Below are 16346 nucleotides of genomic sequence, written 5' to 3'. Positions count from 1 at the left end.
TTGCTGAAGTTTGACTCTCTGACATCTCAGAAGAAAGTGAGGAATTAACCTTTGAACCATGTAAAGTGTCGGGAACATTCACAGATGGAGTGAACTCATTTGTGAACTAGGAGTAGCCAAACTATTAGAGGAGATCAGGGATCTTCCTTTCAAAATTTGAAATCATTCTCAGTGTCAAATCTTCCCAAAGAACATATTGCTTCCTTATAGGTAATTGATCTTTCCTAACCTCTAATTTCTCTTTATGGTTGGCTTCAGCATTCCTCCTCTCTATCTAATACTTTACCTGGTTATATTTGTCCTGTAAGCCTGGACAGGGATTTGAACATGTGCTGCCTTTTTCAGTTTTAGGGCACTTACTTAAAATATCCAGAAATAATTGCTGGTGATCATTCACTTTCTGTTCAAACTCCTTCTCCCTGCTGATGTAGTTACTACTATTTTTAGCTTTCAAATGCTAAATACATAGTGCTTAGCTGGGCTTTTTCTGTTCCCTACCAAAAAATATAATGAATTCTATTACAAGGCAATTTAGTGTTTGCTGGGATTCAGGTTATTTTTCACTTTGAAAACATTTAGTTTTTCTCTCTCGTGTTGACATCCACTGTGGAGCTTCCTGGGCTGGAGCTAAATGAAGGTGATGATGATAAGTAAAATAAAGTGATGTTTGCCAGCACGTATGTGAGTGGCAGGACACATGCCTCCATGCTGGTCCTTGGCAGATGGTCCTAGGGAATTATTGACTCGATCCAGGTAATGTTTCTCCTTTCCCCCTATGTCCAATTACTGGAGCAGGATGGCTTTGGCACTGCGGTGCTGGAGATTCCCAGCAAACACACAGGGACTGGGGAGCTGGGTCTGGAGATGCTCCTGGAGGGTCACAGGGCAACAGGTTCCTGGTTTGGGGGTGCTGACAGGATTTGTCTGGTTTCAGGGGAGCAGAGGGTAGTGAGCAGCTGTAGGACCCCACCTTTGGGAGCGAATAACCTCGGTGTTGTAACATCTCTCTTTGAGTAGGCAGAGAAGGATGTAGAGGGGAAATTAGCTGTTAATAGGAGCAGAGCTGGAGATAAGCAGGGGGAAGAAACCAGAGCTCTGGAAGCCCAGCTGGAGGTTTGGGTAAAGCTGCCTTTGGCAAACACTCTCAGCTGGCAGAAGAGTTTTTAAATTTGGCCTCCAGGACTGACTTTCACGTGAATCTGCCATGGTCAGCAGCTGAGTTGGGATTACTTTTTCCATCTGAGGAACAACATGTGGGATGCAAGAGCTCTGTCTTGAGCAACAGAGCTGAGAGTTGGTGCCTCAGGTTAGAGTGGCCTGTGTAGGGTGTGGTGGCAGTTTTTGGTGTCCTGGGCAGACTGAGCTGCCTGAGCAGGTAGACAGGGTTTTGGGTTCAAAAGTGGTTCCTGACATCTTTGCCAGAGGATGAACCTTTCCTCTCATCACCTGCCTTTCCATTGGTATGTGAATCTTTTCACCAGGTGTTGGTAACACCCTTGTGCTAAGTTTGTGCCTGCAAATGTGTCACAACTGTTGATTTTATGTGTTACCCACTCTGTGACATGGTGCAGGCAGCTGGTCCATTTCCTTCATTGCTTTTGTTCTGAACACTCCAGCTCCACAACTGTTCCCCTTCAGCCTCCCTTCATGCTGGTTCAACCCTTCAAACTTGTTTAGTCTGACTGAACCTGATGCTCAGAAAATTTGGGTGGCTCTTACTGTGGCCATCCACAGCACACAGCCTTCCCACTGGAAGAAGGTGCCACAAAACCTTTATCTCTCACGTAAAAATGCAATGATGCACCCATGATTTCTTTCTGTTCTTCCTATCCATTGGTTAAGGATGGAAAGGGTCTCAGTAAATGTTGCTGAGATATCTGCTCCTTCATGTTATGCAGAGTCCTCTAAGTCCTCACCAACACTCCCAGCCTCCTGCGGTGTACGTTGGTAGGGAGGGCACTGCTTCTTTACAGGTGGCTCCATAATTAGCTGTCCCTGGAAATGTAAGCTTAATTACATTTTATGTATTGGCTCTAGAGAGGTAGGAACTGTGTCCCTTGAAGGACGTTCTTCTATTATCCAGAAACTGGTGTTTTTTTGCAGTGACTGAAGAGCTCTCAGGCAGCATGGATTTCCTTTCAGATTGGGTTGAGCACTGACCATCAGCGATGCTTCTCGTCCCACCATTTGTATTCCTGCCCTTCCCTCTTCTGTCTCCAGCCAACAGTGCTTTGTCCTTTTGTCTCTAAAAACTGCAGAGACTCTTGCTTAGCTTTGATATGAACCATGTCCCCACTAGTCACTTTTCCTTTTTTTCCCTTGTTTTCCTTACAAAGCGAGTGGCAAGTCCTCTCTGGCTGGCTTGTCCAGGAATTCTTCAATCACTGCATCAATGCTTCTCTTCCAAAGCACTGATTTTCTTGTAGCAAGGTGAGCAGCATTCACTTTGGAGGAACCTCTCCTGCTGTAGGACAGTGATGTGGAACACAGGAGCAGGCAAGAGGCGCACTTCCCCCACTGGAATATCCTTTTCATGTCTCACAGCTGTCCCTGAGCAGGGACATTTCTGGATCCAATGAATGGAAAAACAAACTGTGGCAGTATGGGAACTCTAAATCCAGTTATTAGATTGCCATAATCTATGGAAACAAGGGAAAATAAAGCACAAACCGTGAAATAGCCTCCTCTTGCAGACTGATTGTGCCATTGTTGTAGTCCCTTGGGTCAACACACCCCCAAGATGTTCCTTCACCTCCAAGTGTTTGAAGAGGCTAATATTTGGAAGAACAAGTTCTGCTGAGTGTAAGAGTTCAGTCTGACTTGCATGTCCCAGAAGACAGTAATTCTGGAGTAATTTCAGTGTAGCATCCCTGGGTGCTGAGTGTGAGAACGAGTCGGTCACATCCCCAGGTAGGTGTTTCAGGCAGGTTAAAAAAATTGCTCCTTGGAGATCCCTCTCTGTCTGCCTTGACTGCACAGGGAGTTGCAGAGAGATAATTAGATTTCAGATGTAGTCTACCCTAAATAAGAAACAGAAGCAGCAGTGGATTTCTGTGGGTTTGTTTTTTGCTTTGGCCTCTTTCTGCTGGTAAGAATTAGAAAGTGGGAATTTTACAGAGCCTTCATGGATTTGGTCCAGAAACAGTAGATTTGCTGTTCTCTAGGAAAAGGAACCCCTCTCTTATAGGTGTTGTTTTTTCTATCTGCTTGGGGAAAAAAAAAAAAAAAAAAAAGTAGTTTGCGGGTCAGTGTCCCTGCAGCACCTGGGTTTATCTGCTCGGACCGCAGGACATTAATACCAGAGGAACCAGGTGCTGGCTGGAGAGCTGGGTGCTGTTTGCTCCTGGGGATGGCTGTGGGCTGGCAAAGAAGAGTCACCTGGTGGTATCTGGGCTCCCTGTGGGCAGAGCCGCCGCTAATCTGCAGACGAATGTGTTTCAACAGGAAAAATAAATCCTGTCCGTACCTGTGCTCGCTTGCTCCTGCCGGAGCCAAATCGCAGCGCTGGCTCGTAGGCTCCGGGCAGCGGCAGCGCCCAAGCCGCGTCACTCCCTGGGTCGGAGGCTCTTGTGCAAGCCCCGTGCAGCCGGGGGGGGTCCGTGTGCAGGCTCCGGGGCGCAGCGCCAGCCCCTGCGCTCAGGGGTTTTGCAATGCGATCTCCGCTCACGCGTCCGTCAGCGCTCCGGGCGGCCCCGCCGCGCTCCCGGCTCCGCGCTGCGCTCCGGCGCTCCTCGCCGGCCGCACGATCCCGGCCGCGCCGCTGTCTGCTCGTGCGAGTTCCGCCAAAAGTCGGCATTTCAGCACAAATGCTCCTTGACGTCACGGTCACACGCGGGGGAGCCCCGGCACAGGTTTGGGCACCGCGCGTGGCACCGGGAGGAGCGCCCGAGGCAAACCCACGCTGTGCCCCGCTCTGCCAAGGGACTTTTGATCCAGTGGGTTCGGCAGAGAACTCCAAATCTAGACTAAAAAAAGCCAGAAAAAAGAGAGATTTAAGGCATGCTTTTCACAAGGGGACCGACTGTTTTTGTGTTTCTGCTTATTTGGCTTTTGTTTGCAAATCAGGCCACTTGTCATGAATTTCGGGAATGGAAAGAAAATGAAAAAATCAGGCCCCAGAGTGGCAGTCACTGTTATAGGATAAGTGTTTGCAAATGACAGCTGGTACGCTGCACTCAGCATGGTGGGGGGTGCAGGGGAGGAGAAGCCACTTCTGCTATTTGCCAGCACTCTCAGGGAAGAAATGCTTGCTAGACAGACTGGTTTGTGACATAAATGTAAAACAACAGCAGAAAAGAAACACAAAAGAGCCCTCTAAAATCTAAGAAAAGCCACTTGCTGTTGGTCTTTTCTTGCAAGTTGATATATTGTCTTCGCTCTAATGATGGAAACAAAATCCTTTGGCTGAAGTTTTTCCTACTGGACAGTGTCTGTAAGAGAAAGTATTTCCATTTCTGGACCTGGAAGGTTAAAATCAGAGAAATAACTTCTTTGCTTATGGCTTACCTGTCAGAGAAGAGGCAGATCTTGGCCATCGTGCTTCCACCCCCATCCAGATTTCCTCAATGTTTGGAGCAGACTGATCTGAGATTTTTTTTATCATACATGGCTCCAGATACAAAGCTTTGCTCTAGCTCCTCCGAGACTCTTTTTGGATCTCCTATTTGGCTGAGCACCATCTCTGACAAGATCTTCAGGAGCAGAGCCTGGACTTGTACCTCCTGTTTAGAAAAAAAACAAACAAAACACTCCAGGGCAGAGAGTGTGCAGTCAAGGTGCTCCGCTGTCCTGCAGCCTCTTCTGTGCTGACTTTCTCCAGCTGAGTGGGAGATGCTTCTTCCCTTCCTCAGCTACTGTCAAGCCCTCATTTTCTTTGGTTTGGGGTTGTTTGGTTTTCCCCTCATTATTTGATAATTTATGTCCTTTTTCCTTGTGACATGGTCTTTTGCTCATCCTTAATATTTCTGTCTTTTCTCAGAGCAGTTGAAGGAGTCAAACTGTGAGTGAGCCTGTGACATCCTGGCCGTGGCACTGGTGCTTTGGATGCAGCCATAAATCCTGAGACTTGGAAGGAGCTCATCTGCTGACAGCAACGCACCCGTGGCTTGATGCAAATGATTTGTGATGTATCACTGGGCTGGGCTGCCAAAATGTAGGTTAGGGGTAGATGAACTAGAAATTGCTGCAGAAAGATGAGGACATGGCAATTAGCCACCTCCATCTTCTGCTTTCAGTGTCCGTGGCACAAAGCAGGAAAATAAGAGAGATGGATTCAGCTGCCAGCAATTCACCCAATGAAGGGTTGGTAGGGCTGTGGCAAAGGCTGTCCCTGGTTGCTGGGGGTGTCTGTGCTCAGGGGTCAGGCAGATGGGCACAAGTGGTACCAGTGGTGGCTGTGCTGGCCTCGGAGCTGCACATTCCCAGGGCTGTGTCTCCTCTGTTCATCCCACTGGCAGTCTCTGCCCTCTTTCAGTCATGTCTGAGTAATTTATGGCCACAACTTGGTGCCAATATGAGATTCACTGGGACTCGGTGGCATCCTTAAAGACTGTTTCAAGAGGGGCTTAGACTTGTGTTCCTCTGCACTGCAAACAAAATTGGCTTTTGCTAAGTTTCCAAGAAGGGTCCTTTTCCACAGGGGCTGCTGCTCCTCGGGTACCTTTCCATGGGGAATGCACTGGAGCATTCCTCAGGGCTGGGGAGATGCAGACCTCCCTGTTCTTGCAGAAGTTATGGGAAGGGGAAGGGGAAATGGGGAGACAAACCACCTGGTGCTGTGGCCACTGTGGCCTGTCTGCTTTAGGAAATAAACTGAAGGCAAGTTCCCTCTGGGTACCATGGTCCACTAAACTTGCATCTGATACAGTTTAGTGCCTGGTGCCTGCTAGATGTCAATTTGGAGGAAAAAACCTGTTGTGGGATGCTACTTCAGGTTGTGCAGTGAAGCATATGACTAGCTGGCAATTAATGAAATGGCAGGTAAGGGTCTTTTGGGCTGAGATCACCCATATTTTGTTCTGTGCCTGGATCGCTCTGTTCTGTGACTGCCCTGCTGCAGATGGCAGCTACCCATAACCTCTTCCTCCCAGGGCCCTCCAGTAGCAGATATGGTAATTCCCAGGGTAGTTGGGTGACTGATTAGGAAATGTACCCACGGCCCTGGAGGCTTCTCACAAGACTTCAGAAAGTTTGTACTGGCAGGGTGTGTTCAGGAGAGCACACAGTGGTGTATTTATGGAAGAAAACTCACTGCAGAGCGAGAACTCCAGTGCAGCTCCTTGATGGAGCTGGACATCTCCAAAGAGGCACTTACTAGCTGCTCATCATGTTGTTTTCCCTTGGTTCCTCTGTTTTTCTTACTGCCTCATTCCTTGCAAAATTCCAAGCACTTTGCTCCTGCAGGTAGCAGCTCTAAGCTGCCTCATGCTCACTGTCAGCAATCCTGTATTTCACACCGCAAAGCAGGGGCTGCAGGTGTGGCCCCATGTCTCTGGTGCCTTCTTTGCTGTATCCTTGCTATTTGTATTCTTTGGTAATTGCAAAGCCAGGGAATCTTGGAAGGGGTCTAGAATAAAACCCAGGGACAGGTTAGTGTGCTTAGCAGTGTGACAGCAGGCAGAATCTTGTCTCACTTTTTCCAGCTTGAAAAAGGTTCCAAGGGAAGAAATCTGGGTTGCTGGTAGCTTTTGGTGGGCTATGATGTAGTTTGAAATGTCCCTGTGGGAGGAAGCAATTTAAAGAGTGATTTAAGGGCATTAAGGTGTTGGGAGGGAGGCTGGGGACAGGCAGGACCATCTGCACAAGGGAGTGCCCATCTGCATGGAGGCTACAGGGAGGGGATGCATTGCAGGGGACCACTTCCCATCCGGTGGGAATGGGGGTGAGCTGGGGGTGGGGGATGCCATGGCAGGGCAGGGATGCAGGACCTGGGCTCATCCAGCAGTGCCCAGGGCGTGACAGCTGCTGTGGTGTTTAGAAGCCAGCTCAGGGGTACTGCTCCTCAAACGGGGCTTGTGAGCACATTCCGAGGCGTGGCTGCTGTGCCAGCTCCGGGATCAAATGGGTCATCTTGTGAAGTTCAGGTACTTTGTGAACAATTAAACTGCAGTTCATGTCAGCGTGACTGCTCTTACAATGTCATGGCAATTAGAGGAAGTGCAATGTTTGATGACCAGTATCTCATTTTCTAGAGGGTGATTGAGATTTCTTTTTCACACTCTGATGCAAATTTCTTTAAATTTAAGATCTACTGAGGGGAGAAGAGACCAATTTATCTTAGATGAATTGCAAAAACTTGATAAATCCTTTAGGTGTAGTGGTCTGTGTTGATGGTGGTTTGCTGCTATAGACTTTAGGTCTGAAAAAGCTCCCACCATGCAAAGAAGTTCTTTTTTTCTGGACACTGAATCCATGACCCTCACTAGAAACAATGCAAACACACAGGGACAGCCTGACCGTGCAAGGTGGTGCTTTTAGCAGCAGCTGCTGCTCGGGGTCAGGCAGATCACAGGGAAGGATCACAGCAGCTCCGTGTGCTCCCTCTCTCCTCCCCACATTCCTGAGCTGCGGTGATTTAAGGTTAACATTCCTTCATTTGTTTGCAGCTATAAAAAATAGACATCTTGTAGGGAATGGTGAGATGATGTGCAAATTCAGCAATGAGAAGGAGAGAATGTTATATTCCTGTTGGTGGTTGTGTCTTCACATATTTTAAGAGACTTGTTCTTTTGGTGGCTGTGTCCAGCACAAGAAGGTTCCAGCAGGTTCTTGGGTAGTACCCCAATACCAATTCATTAGGAATGATTTGAAGTATTAAAAAAATTTACAGGTTCAGACTACTAACAATTTCCAACAGTAACCATCATTTGTGGTTTTTTGCCCTGTGTTTTAGGGGGCTGTGCACCCTGAGCTGCTACCTTGTAGGAATTTTGATCTCATTTAACTGTGAGCAGCTGGTCTTTGTCATTGGCTTCAGGATACTGCTCCTACAAGGGCAACTGAAATTTTTGTACCTTTGTCTTTTTCTATTTTAGCTTCAAAGGACATGTCCCTATATTATTATGAAAAAACATCTTTCACTAGACTAAACTTTGAAGCTGCAATATTAACCATTTTGTATGCCTATGATCAGCGTTTCTGTGGTGAAGACACAGCAACATCCTCTTTCTGTTCTAACCCAGCCTGTTTGCTATTTTTGCATGTGATATTTTGATGCTGCCCCACCTTATGCTAAACCCCAGTCTTCTACTAATTTTTTTATTTGTGATTCAGTTAGCTTTTGTATTTCCAACATAACTTACTTCAGTAACACATTCTTTGTTATTTTGAACTTGAGTTGTGGGGGTTTTTTCACTCTCTCTAACAAATTATTTTGTTTGTCTACTTTGGCATTAAATAAGGCCTGGTTTTCTCTCTTTTTAAGGACACTGACTTACTGATTTCTACATGAAAATTTCACCAGCATTAAGACTACTTGTTAGTATGCACAGCTACAGCAGAGGATGTTTTATTTTTTGACAGCTCCAGCTTCGTTAACGTCTCTGTAAACTGTGGAAAGAAAGCTGCCATTTTAGTACCTAAGTGGGCTGTACTACAAACAGAGACATTTCCGAAGCAGAAACCAATCCACAAAATATTGCAAATTTGCATGCAACCAGAAATGAGATTGACTATCATATCTTTAATTAAATATGCTAAGTGAGTTGATTAAAAAAATGGCCAAGGTGATGAAATGAAAGTATCCTTGATCTACATCTAAATATACATTTTTCAAAGGAAGTCATAGCCTTTTATCATGCCTTCATATTCCAATAGCTGGCATTGATTTCAGCCTGTCAGCTTGAATCTACTGTTGTTGATAAGGAGTCTTTGATAATATGATATTTTTTAAAATAAAGCTATTCCCCCCCCAGAGGTATATGGATTTGGGATCACCTTGTTGGGTTTGCCCTTTTGTATTCAATGAGTTACCCAGAATCTCCTGCTCCTTCTTATTTATTTCGTTTTGTGATTTTGTCAAGGTTATCAACTAGATATTTTATCAGGGTCTATTTTCTCTGTGCCTCTAGCTTCTGAAAATTGAGATTTAACTTTGTCTGGCAGTTAGGACCTACTGCACAGCCACTGGCAGCTCTGCAAACCTTGTCAGCTCACCAGAGGGGCTGTGGGGAAGGGAAGCTGCCTCTTTCTTGAGACAATGCTTTGACCCAGAAGAATATCCTGTGCATTACCTTGCAATCCACTGTCACCATTTGGCCTCTCCAGTTATATGCTTTCATCCACCATCAGCTCCTTGCCCTCCTGCCCTGTGAAGCACTGATGGGATATTTTCTTCCACTTTTTACTGCACCTCCTCTCAGACTGGCCAAGGCTCTCTCCTTAAACCCAGGTACCAGTTTTTCTTCATCTGCTTGTCTGGCTTGGTGTGCGTACATCCACCCGGCAAACAAGGGCAGTTTACTTCACAAAGAAATATGGTTTTACTTACTGCAAGCCATTTTAAACCATTTATTTTACTTTTAAATGATCCTCAGCACTGAACTCTCATCTGCTTTGCAGATGGAAAGCAGCTCTTACCAAACAGGCTTTGTTGTCTGGGATATCCCCAGCCCACACTCAAACCATTCTGACGTTCTTCTGACCACTTTCATTTACATTGTCCCCAAGGCTTAGCCAAGCTCCCTGGATTTCCCAAGCAGGTGGTAATTGCTCTTCTGTAGCTTTCTGAGCTGGCATTAGATACACCAACCTCCTGACCAACCTCAGGCTCTCTGAATCTGCCTGGGCACGAAGCGTGGCAGTGTGCTCTCCTTCTGCAGGAAATTAGTCCTCACCCAAATCTTCTGAAGGGTTATGTCAGTGTGAAAGGGGCTTCACAAATGCCACACCAGGTATGATGTTCTAGGAGACCAGGAGAGATGGTGCTTTTCCAGCAAGCTTGTTGGAAGACATGTACAATTTGAAAACTGCATCAGTGCTGTTAGCTGAAAATAAGCTGGTGTTGCTCCACCACGGGCTCTAATGTTAAAAAACAACTGCTGCCACTCCTGAGGTGATCAATGGAGAGGTCATATCATGTGCAGCATCCCTTCCTTATCAAAGTGGACCCACATTGAGAAGCTGGGGAGGGACCTGTCTCCCCTTGTGTAAAACAGTGTGACAGCATTACAAAGGTCACGTTTTTCTTAATGCTTACACACAGCACCATATTTCTTCACAGAATTTGGTCTCTTAAAGATTGCTTTGTGTTTTAAACAAATTTCTGGCAAAATTTCTGGTATATCTCTGAGATTTCTGGTGTCTCTATGTGTCCTTAAATGGATCCCCTCCAAGTTTAGTTCTTCATAGGCACCAGTGGATAGATATAGATAATTGCAAATTTCATGGTTGGAGTTATTCAGTAATGACTAGGTTTGTTAAGTTAACTTTGGGTAAGACTTAGCACTGAAGACCTTTGCCCTTCTCTTTTTAGGTAGTCAATGCTGTCATGGAGATTGGAGATCCTTTGTCACTGTTTGCTCGTTATTGGATAAACCAGAGGCACCTCCTTCATACACACACTGAGTTCTCTTAAGATGACAACAAGGCTATGACTTTACAAAGTTTGTTCAAGTTACTGCTTTGGGGCTGAGCAGTGTTTTTGGCTCAGGACATGTGATATATTTAACACAGAGAGTGCTTGGAACAGACTTTTCCTCTGCTCTTTCAGTGATGAGCAGGCATGGTCAGCCAGCCCCAGCCTACTGGGATAAACAGCATCCTCTTGGAAACAAGCAGTCCTGTTTTTTTCCCCCTTTGCTGTTTTTAAAAAGAGCAATATCTGAAACTTCAGATTTTTGTCTGCTTTTGCCCATTTCATGCCCATTCTGTGACAGAGTGTGGTACAACCACAGGGTATGGTGCAAAGGGCTGATGTCAAGCAGGAGGAATCAGACTTCTTTACAGCCTTGCAGGTGCCTCAGGTACCCATGCTGGCAATCCTTCAGAATCCTTTTGAGTTTAGCACGAATGCTTTGGATGTGCCATAGCAGAGAAGTTCCCCATTTTAATCTCTTGTATTCTTTCTTTGTTGATTTTTTTTCTGTACCAGACATTACTTCATGTACTTTTATTCTGACTCCCTTGCTTTTCTCTGAAGATAATAATCCAAATCATTTCAATCTTTTGGGAATTGCCATACCCTTGATCCTACTTGTTGCTTTTTGAATCCTCTGAAGTTCTCAGTCTCTGAGATGGCTGGAGATGGCTGGACCACAGCAGTCTTCTTGAAGTTGTACCACAGATCCATGTCAAGATACTGAATCTTCTTATTGTTCTTCAGCCTATTTTATCTGTTTGCTTACTTTATCTGCACACAAAAACCAAAGCTGGGTGGCACCTAGTGGCAGAGGCTGTGATCTAGGTTACTTCTTCAAGCATTCATGGTTTATTTGTGCAAACTGCTTCTAAAGACCTCTATTGACTCCATAACCCCATAGGCCATTCCAGTGGTTTGTGACCTTTACTATTAGAAAAACAGAAAAATATCTAACCTAAAGGTAAAAATTTATGTCTTACATACCTCCCAAGGGCAGGGAAACCAGCTTTCTCCACTTGTCTGTGTGATGTCCTCTTAGATGTTTGAAGACCCTCATCATGTTTCCCCTTTAGCATTCTCCTTGTGAACATGTGCCTTTTGGGTCAGGTTTTTAGACCTCTTGGCATTCCTACCGACCTTTCCAACTGGGCCATATCTTTCTGCCCGGTTGAACTCTCAGCTGTCCTGTGCAGACTGAATGGAAGTGATTCCTTTGTGTCCTACAAGGTTTAAGCCAGGTCACACCTAACAGCATGATATGCACATCAGCTGATGTCCAGCTTGTGAAAAACTGCACTGCCCTACTAAAACACCTTCTGCAATATTGCTGTCCTTTAGCTCAGCCATAGATTCAGGTCTTTTCTCCATCCTTACTGAGCAGAACTCCATCATCTTCTTCTCCATCCTCATCCAGAGGAGGCTGGACCTAGGCCTGGACCTGCTTGGTGCAGTTTGAAAATTTACCTGTCCTCATCCTCCTGTTGAATAGTCTGGTACAAGTCCTAATCAACTCCATTCAATGCATCCTTGTGTTTAGAAAGAAAAACCAGTCATCACTACATTCAAATAGCATTTAATTTGCTTGCTTTGGCCTTATGACAGATTTCATCCAGTTCACTTCTCATTTTATGAGAAAGGCACATCAGTAAATAACTTCTCAACAACTTTACCTTCTTGCCTTTCCTTGTCAAGGCCCCCCTTCTTTAGCTGTACCGTGGTCATTTATCATTTGTAATTGTAATACATTTGTAATGTATCTTAGCAGTTTGCCTTTTCTTCTAAATTCAGAACTTAATGCAGATACAATTAACTTTGTTGGCTATTGTGTTGTCCATTTATCTGGCATTTTTGGAGGCCTCTGAGGTTTTGCTTAGTCCTCACTGATTAACTTAACAAATTTATGACAGCCCAGTCAGTTCAACTTCTGACAGTCATGAATAGGCTCTATGTAATTTGGGGAATGGTTAATAGCCTGTCTTGTTCCAATGTTGCCTTATTCTGAGGCAGTTTTTGAGTGTAGTACCAGAGGAAACCATTAATGGGAGGGCAACATTATGATTTTTATTATGTTTTTACACAAAACCCAAAACCCTTCCTTTTTTTTTTGCTGTGTTGAGCAATTAGCTTATGGAGTTCCAATTCCAGCCTTTTAGAATCTGTCCCTCGTCTTCCAGATCCATTTGTGCTCTTCTCATTCCCCATTCCTTCATTGCCAACTAAATTAGAGATTTTACTGGCTTTCACAGATTCGGATTTCTATACTCTGTTAGCATTTCCATATATTGTTTGTTGGCTCAAATAATATATGGAAACATCCCATTTGGTATAATGGCTTGATCTTTGTAACCCTGGGAATGTACAACCTCTTGGGCTTAAATATACAGAATCATAGAGTGGTTTGGGTAGGAAAGGACCTTAAATGTCATCTAGTACCAAGACCCCTGCCTATATATATAGATATATCCATATACATACATGAATACATACATACATACATACATATATATATATATATATATATATATATAAAATTTAAAAATTGCTTAAATATATGTTTTTGTGTTTGAACTTTTGCTTGGTAAATATCAATCTCCCATCCTTGCCACTGCATCAGAGCCTGGTGTCCTACCTGCACTACACATCTTGTGTCTTGCTTTTAATCAGGTCAATGTTAGACTTGTAAAGAAGTGTGAATCTGAATTTAAAATGCTGTACTTGGCTTGCACAAACTCTCAGCACATGCAAGGTCGTGCGATGCAGTCTACAACAGGATAAAGGAAACCAAGAGCATTGACACAAAGTAGGTATGAAGTAGCTGGTTACTCATCCCTGAGTAACCTCCCCACCCCGACAAGCCTTTAGCTAATGGTTCAGCTAATGCTGTCTTTCAAATTAGATCCACTATAATATTTCAAATTAAAGAACTCAGCTGCAGTGGGACAGACACATGGGAAAGATTAAGATGAATTAAGTAAAGGTGTGACATTAAATTGCAACAGTTAAAGCCCACCAAATCCCTGTGTGGGTGTTCTCTCTTTTACAGATAAAATATCCCCCACTTCCTTTACATTATTTCTGAAAAGCTTAATCCTAAAGTGTTCACACTGGGGTTTAAGGCCCTCTTGCTTTCCTATCTGCAGTTAATTCAACTTAAATGTCTTAGGTAGGCTGCCAATCTAAGTTAAGAGTACATGGTTTTCTGCTCTACTTATAACTTGTGTTTTAAGGCAGAGAAATGGGTTCTTTAAGTTCTGTCTTGTGTCATCTGACAATTTGTGTTAGGCAAGTGCTGCATTATCATCATTTTTGTTGCTTTTTCTGTCTATTAGACATCTCAGCATGGGACATTAAACATCCTCTCTTCTTTTAGTCTAGAGATTTATAATGCTAATTATACAGGAATGCCAGGTGGGACCAAGCCAGACGTATTACAGATATCTGAATGTCTCGTGTCTACACAATCCCACCCTGACTGATGCTGCCTTGCTATCTTTCTTTATTCAGACAGGTATGTCTCTCATCAAACTTTTCTTTTGCTTTTTCTGGGATTTTTGTGCTGTCTTGACCTCAAATTTTAAAGCACTTCAGGCCGCCATATTACCATAAAATAAATGACTGAGTCAGGCCAGGCATGTTTGTGACATTAGAAACTAAACTGATATGAAGAATTCTTCACAGCTCAGGTGGAAGTGGAACAGTGCTCTCCTGCAAACAGTTTCGGGAACAGAAAAGATTCTGGGAATAAGGAAAAGATCTGTGTGACCTGCATGCACCCTCTAACCAATATTGACCGTAAGTAATTATTTTTGTTTGCAAACATCAGATGCCCAGGTGTTTTGAGACATTGCATGCCACCACATTTCCGTGCATCAGTAATGTCAGGACGAGCACACTGTGGCACTCTGTGGCATTGTGATTGATTCCTGATTTGCCAGCAATATAGGGCAAGGCAGACTATTGAGTCAGGCTTACATGGGATCATGAATTGAAAGCTTGCTACAAAAAACATTAAATAATTAAAGCATAAATTCCACCAGGGACGCTGAAATGAAGAGGAGCAATTTGCAGTCAATGTGAGTGGATGCTTAGACAATGGACTCATTACATTTCTGCACTGAACATGTGTGCTAGTTAAAGCCCTGGTGAAATATTCCAATTGAAAAAAATGGATGGAAGGTGATTTTCTAGCTTTCAGTAGCAACTGTTCCCTGATTGAATCCACTGCTGAAATGTCAGGCGTTCACCAAGGCATTTCTAAAGCACCATGCATTCTATCACTGACACATACTGGCTACCAACCAGTGACCTTTGTGGACAAGGAAGGAGGGGAGGAGAGGAACTGAAGAAGAATAATGGGAGTGGGATGTGGAGAACACACCTGTAATCTCTGAAAGTCAGGTTACTCTCATCTTCCACCGATGCTGTGAACTTCAACTGTTTGATGATTCCACAAGTACAGAAAAGGTGGGTTTAGCATTGCTTGGGAAGATGAATTGTGTCTGTCCACACCCTACTACCTCACGCTTTCTCTTGGATTTACCATGGATTTGAATTTTCTGTTTGCAAATACCTTCTTTTGAAAACACAAATGTTTTTCAAGCAGTGCTCTCCATATATAAACTACTGACATGAACTCTTCACTGATCATCTTCAGTCTGTTTTTTCAAGACTTAGCATCATTATAAAATACTCAGTAAAAACACTGATTGCTGAACTGCAGATTGTTTTTCACATTTCCTTTGGCCTGATCCTGCAACCATGAACAGACATAAACAGTCCAACAGATCTTTATTTTTTTGCTCAAGAGAAGCCAATCGTATGTGTTGGAAGGAATGAGACTGTTAACAGTGAGTTGTGACATCTGCAGGGGGAAGGGGAGGAGATGGACAGGAGGATACAGGAGATGCTGTATCCTTGTTTTACGTGACAAAGGACAGAGAAGCAGCAGGGAACTTCAGCCTGGACAGTCAGTAGGACAGGTCACATCACTGGACTCTGTACATCACTCCAAAAGCACAGAAAAAAGGTGATGTGCGTGGGTGAAAAGAAGCTGCACTTGATATTTGTTGATTTATCTGTCTGTGGTCTAAATGACTGAGCTGTAGGCCCACCCTAATAGTATTTTCAAACAAATAAAAATAATTTTTGAAAAATTGGAAGGGGAATTATAAAGATTTACAAGAATAAAGCAAGACCTGGAGAATCGAGTTAAAAATCTTGATACACAGTCCTTAAACCTGATAGCTAAAATGAATAATTAGAAGTTCAGACAAATACAAAGGCATAAATTTGAGAGGTAGGCTATGAGGCCATCTTAAAAGCCTACATAACTGGTGGACTTCTCTCTCAAATTCCCAGACTTGGGCTCTCCAGGTCAAACAGCTACTTCAGTAGAAATTATTGGCTTGATGCATACATTTCTGAATTAAATCCTTTAGTTTTTCATGCAGGAGGTCAAATGTGCTGGTTCTGCTTGATGTTCTGAAGCTACTTCCTGGTTAAGACATTTTAAAACACATGTATTCCCCAGTGATTCCCCAAAGCCACTTTTTAATACATAAACTACTTGTGCTTCTTAATTTTTTGGTTTCTAGATTTATACAGAAAAGAGAAGAAAAAAAAAAATAAAAGGAAGGAGGGTGAAGTGCTTTTTACTTTCCAGTATTAGCCCTCTTAAAACTGAAAGGAACTGTGCTCCATGCTGCATACACATTGCCTTTTAGAGAGTTTCTCTTGGGTGGCAAACTTTTGGAATTCAGAAGGGAGAGGA

The sequence above is a fragment of the Vidua macroura genome, chromosome 7 (genome assembly GCF_024509145.1).
Source record: "Vidua macroura isolate BioBank_ID:100142 chromosome 7, ASM2450914v1, whole genome shotgun sequence".
Lineage (NCBI taxonomy): Eukaryota > Metazoa > Chordata > Aves > Passeriformes > Viduidae > Vidua > Vidua macroura.
This window is presented reverse-complemented; position numbering follows the sequence as displayed.